Raw genomic sequence first — 6,000 nt, forward strand, 5'->3', positions numbered from 1 at the left:
GCCATCTGGGGGAGGGGGTTGGGGGAGGAAGGGAAAAAATCTGAATAGAAGTAAGTGCAAGGGATAATGTTGTAAAAAATTACCCATGCATATGTACTGTCAAAAAAAAAGTTATAATTATAAAATAAAAATTAAATTTAAAAAAAATAAAAATAAAAATAAAATAAAGATAAGGAAATAAACATTCAATAACCTGCAAAAAAAAAAAAAAAAGATTTTGAGTTCCAGATTTTTTCCCCTTTTCTCTCCCTTACCATCCCCCCTCCCAAGATAGCAAGAAATCTGATAGAGGTTATAAATGTAAAATAATTTTTTAAATATTCCCATATTAGTCATGTTATAAAAGAAAAATCAGAACAAATTTTTTGTTATGAGAATTTTTTTAATCCACATTCAGTCTTCATAGTTCTCTCTCTCTGGATGAAGATGGCATTTTCCTTCCCAACCAAGTCTGTTGGAATTTTCTTGGGTTACTGTATTGCTGAGAAGAGCTAAGTCTATCATAGTTGATCATACAATCTTGTTATCATTGTGTACAGTGTTCTTCCAGTTCTACTCACTTCGCCCAGCATCAGTTCATAAAAGTCTTTCCAAGCTTTTCTGAAATCATTTTGCTCATCATTTCTTATAGAACAATAGTATTCCATTTGAAGCAGATACCACAAACTTTTTTGCATAGTTTCAAATTGTTCTACAGAATAGTTAGATCATTTCACAAATTCACCAATAATACATTAGATTCCCAGTTCTTCCCTCCAATATGTATCATTATTTTTTCTTATAATCTTAGACAAACTGATAGTTATGAGTGGGCATCTCAGAGTTCTTTAATTTACATTTCTCTAATCAAGCTCTAGAGTATTTTTATTCATAAGACTAGAGACAGCTGTGATTTCTTCTTCTGAAAATTGTTCATATTTTTGACCATTTATCAATTGGGTAATGGCTCATATTCTTATAAATTTTACTCAGTTCTATATGTAGTTGATCAATGAAGCCTTTATGAAAAACTTTGGCTGTTAAAAAAAATCCAGCTTTGTGTTTCTCATGTAATTTTGGCAGTATTAGTTTTATTTCTGATTTTTTTTTTAATTTAAGGCAATCAAAATTATCCATTCTACATCTCATAATTTTCTCTATTTCCTGTTTGGTCATAAATTCCTCCTGTTTCCAAAGACCTGAAACCCTGGCAAACAGGGTTAAGTAACTGCTCAGCCAGGATCATAGAGCTAGATAAATGTCTAAAGCCAGATTTGATTCAGGAAATTGTTTTCTTGACTTCAAGACCAACACAAGACACCACCAAGCCACCCCTTATTCTGATATAAAAAGACATAAATAAAATTTATTAAATGGAAGAAATATGTAATACATAAATATATATGAATATGCTTTACAAGTTTTTTTTTTTTTTTTAATTAAAAACCATTACTGGAATTGACTAAGTTGTTTAGCAATATCCTTTTTTTAAATATGAACTTTGAACACATTGTTGAAATTGGTACATTTGGTCAATTCAGAGGTTGCTATAGTATGATTATGGAAAATAATTCAAAATTATATTACAAAATTATATCCTATTTCCTTTAATTTTACAATGGAAAACTAGACAAAAGCAAAAACTATCAAAAGAAGCAGCATCACTTAGATAAAGCTCAAATTCATTATGAGCAACCATATTGGATCCTTGCATTAGAGAATGCCTCATTTTGCAAACATTGTAATTTTAAACACTTAATAAGCAGTCATTCTAAATTGACTTAGGAGCCTTTAGTGAGAGGAACCCACTATCTCCCAAGGCAGTTCCCTCTACTTTTGGATTAGTCTAATTATTTAACAAGGTTTTAGTTTCCATTGTGATTCTATTTGAATGACAACTTTAAGACTATGCTCTTGGTTCTATCTTCGAAGTCTAAAAGAATAAGTCAAATCTCTTTTCTACATGACAGTCCTACAAATACTTGAAAGTATCTATCTTAATAATTGTGAGGTTATGTTGTTTGTTCTTTTCCTGTACAAAATGAACTTGTTTCTTTCAGTAATTTTCATAAGTTATGAACATTAGGACCTCACTGTTTTGATTGCCTTCTTTTGTCAATCTTTAATCAATGTCCCTAGTATCGATGGTAAAAATAAAACTACAGATATTCTCTAACAAAAGCAGAATACAGTGTAACTATCACTTCCTTATTAATGGAAACAAAGATTTTATTAATATAGTAAAAATAAATTGCATTTGCTTTTGGCTACCATTTCTTACAGTTCCCTGACATGGAAATTGCAATCTATTCAAATCTTCAATTTTCTTTTTTAGACAAGCTGCTGGTTTCATTTTTTGTTTTGTTAGGATTACTAGGTGAGAACTCGGGTTGTCTGGACAGTGACAAGGTGAGAATTCAGGTTGTCTGGATAATTACAAGGTGAGAACTCAGGTTGACTTGATAGAGGGGGCAAGCTCATTGGCTGGGGTGGTTCTTCCCAGAAGCCCTTGCATTATCCCATGCCCATTCTCTGGGAGGATAAAAGAGACAGCATTGGGCCCAGAGAGCAGATCGGCCTGGAGAAGGATAAGAGCTGGAGGAGATTCAGAGCCAGGATTCAAGAAGAAGACTCTGCATTGCATCAGGCTTGACGGGGCTCCCTGCAGGAAGGGAAGTCACTTCTCTGGACAAGAGTTAACAGCAACTGCCTGGAGACAACGGTTCGTTACAGGAAGAAGAATCTGTCGGAGAGATTTGAGTAGAAGACACAGCAGATCTCTTCCCAGAGAGTGATCCGGCAGCTTCTAGAGACGACAGCTCGTTACATTGTTTGTTTCCCTTTTTTCCCCCATTTGATAGACAGTAAAAATCCTAGATCATCATACTAGGAAAGAATCTTTTACTAGTCATCTCCATTCAATCTAAATAGAATATCAGCTCAGCAATATGATATCACTTATTATTATTAGACATATCAAAGATTTGCCATGTCATCATATAATAATAGCACTGACATAGATTGTAGAATCCATATAGTTCAAGTCTTTCATTTCACAGATGAGAAAACTGAGGCCCAGAGAGATTAAATGACTTATAAGGTCCCCAAGTAGTTTCAGAAATAGTATTTGAATTCAGACAACTCTTTTTTATATTCTTATCAATCATACTATCTCCCTTACTTTTTACTACATTTTTCTTTGTAGATATCTTACTCTTCTATTAAGAATTACTATGGTCCCAGATACCTGAGTTTTAAGGAACAAAGGCATTTGTATCCATATTGCTTTTTTTTCTGGTTTATATACTAAAAATTAAATTATCATTGGATCAGCTTATCTTTTATTCTTATTGGTAATATCCAATTTAGCCTTTCTTAACATTTTGTTGAAATGTTGTTGTCTATACTGATCTGAAACTATGTTCTATAAGCATTATCTTGGAACTTTTCAGTGACAGCATTTTTCTGGTGCCAAACTTCAAGTTGTAAAAGGATTATAGTTCTCACTGACAGTGAATCCCCAGCTGGCAAAAGCAATGGATTTATGACAGCCATCACTTTCCTAACTCAAAACTGTTCCCAGGCCATCCAGGATGGCATCTGTGTGTTATACAGAGGGGTTGCTTGGATCAGCCAAAGTGAACATTGCTACATGTGAGAGCCAGTTAATTAGATCCTTGAAGGCCTAGTTAAATCACTCAATCCAGAAATTTCCAAAGTGGTCCAATAAAGCAAAATCATACTAGTTTTGTTTTGTTTTGTTTTGGTTTTGTTTTTTTGTCTTTGAACGTATTTCTGAACTCCCAGTATCTTCATCTGTTTATGAGTGTTTCTAAAAAGTTATACATTGTTAGGAATACTGAAGTCTTAGTAATGATAACATTTCCCCCCTGAAATCTTTGACATTGACTCCTAAAATATAAATGTGACTTCAGTCCATTTTAACTCCTAATCACGTACACTGTCAATACCCATTCCCACTTGAAATATTATAGGACCCACATTTTTACAAAATCTCAGCAAACTAACATTTTAAATTAAACATCTTTGGATGCATTTTAATGGGTGCTTAGCAAACTGATATTTGCCATTGAACATTTTCAGATTCATGGGCTCCATTCAAGCAAACTCCTTGTTTTCTCCACTTCATGCTCTGCCAATATCTTAGCAAAGAAAATAAAGTTAGTAAATAAGATCAGTACCTTTAAGCAATTCATATAACCCACCATATTGCAGATGACCCATGAAAATCGATGAGTGCTTCAGCAATAGATTATCCTGTATATTAAAAATAATAGAAACTCAGTGAGCAGATGAAAGCAGCATTCTTTTTCCACTTTCTTCCAGAAGAAACTGATAGCGCCCACTCCAAAAATTTTAAATTCAGAACCATTCATTATTTAGCAGGGAATTTTGAGCATCCTGAATTTTTATTTTAGGTATTTAGCTATTTTTTAGCTTTTTTTAAAAAATGTCTATGAGACTTCCATCCATGTCTCCTATTTCTAATATTTGGAACCAAATAGAATTAATCTAATCCCTCTTCTATATTATTTGGAGATTTTTGTCATACATTCCCTGGTCTTCTCTTCTTAAACCCAAACATCTTCAATTCCTTCAGATGACATTCAAATGGCCCAATCTCTAATTCTGTCACCATTGTTCTTTCTGCTCTCCAAATGAAGTCAGGTTTGTCGATGTCATTCCTAAATTGTAGAACCTGGAAGCAACCACCAAATTCCAAATACTATTTGATCATAACTCTGGCAGGATCTGGATTCAAATCTTGACTCTCATGTGACATTGAGCAAATCAATAACTCTTTCTCATCCTCAGTTTCATAACGGTAAAATGATGAATATTGACTCGATGACCTCTGTGGTCCCATCTATCACTCCATATATGATCCTGTCATTATGATCTTCCATGTCTTAAATACAATGTCTTGATTGGAATATGCTAAATTTGAATTTTCTTCTTTGATATGACCATATGCTGAAGGGAGGCTGCAAGGGGTCTAGAGCTATCTGTAATCTATTAGCTCATGTCTTTTGTGAGGAAAGATGATATATGGTCATTAAAGAAGTCTTCTTTTTGGAGCAAAAGAATTTACTTTTCTCCCCCTATGCAGTTTTTCCCTTTACAAAGAACTTGGAAGGATGTAAATGTAGCTCTCTCAAAAGCTGGCATGAAAGGATCAACTTAATTACATAACTGATCAAATATATGTCTTCAGAATCGACCAGAAAAAGAGTTTATTGGAACTAATGAGTATGTTTGAGTAGTTGATGGATATTTAAATGGTAAAGGCATTTAAAATGATGAATTATGGATCCACTTAGAGTACATTTATCACATGAGTGTGTTTCTGGTCATTTTTTGAATTACTGCCAAATGCATCAACTTCATCCCCCATTTCACCTTTTAAATGAGAATCAAAGCAAATATATTTATTTGAAATTGAAAAACAACAAGGAAAAAAACCCAAAAAACAAACAAACAAACAAACAAAAAAAACAGAATCCTGGATGAAGTCAATCTTCTTTATTATTATTTATTTCCTACCAGTAGAAGGCCCATTTTTTAATCTTTTCTTTTGTTTTTTTTTTCCTCTGCTTACCTCTCCTTTACATTTTTTCGTAATGTTCTTTGTACTTGCTAAATATTGATCTTCAACCTTGCTCAGACAAACAGAAATGAGGAGCAAAATGTTTAGTTGAGAGGGAGCTAATACTTATAAAAGAGCGTGTACACTACAGAAGTCCAAGGTTGCCAAATTCTTTGAGCTACACTTGTATGACATAACACTGAAAGATCTGAGAGTTCTGGGGATGACACAATAATTCCCCTATTGAATGAACAGAAAGGATAGACTAAGTGAAGATTAAAAGTAAGGAGGTGAGCTTCCCCTTCCACCTAATTAAGGACTTTATCCCTTCTTATCAGTCACTTGTGTTAAGTATATGAGGTCACATTTGAACTCAGGTCCTCCAGACATCAGGTCTAGTGCTTTATCTACTG

Source organism: Sminthopsis crassicaudata, chromosome 3, assembly GCF_048593235.1.
Source record: "Sminthopsis crassicaudata isolate SCR6 chromosome 3, ASM4859323v1, whole genome shotgun sequence".
Lineage (NCBI taxonomy): Eukaryota > Metazoa > Chordata > Mammalia > Dasyuromorphia > Dasyuridae > Sminthopsis > Sminthopsis crassicaudata.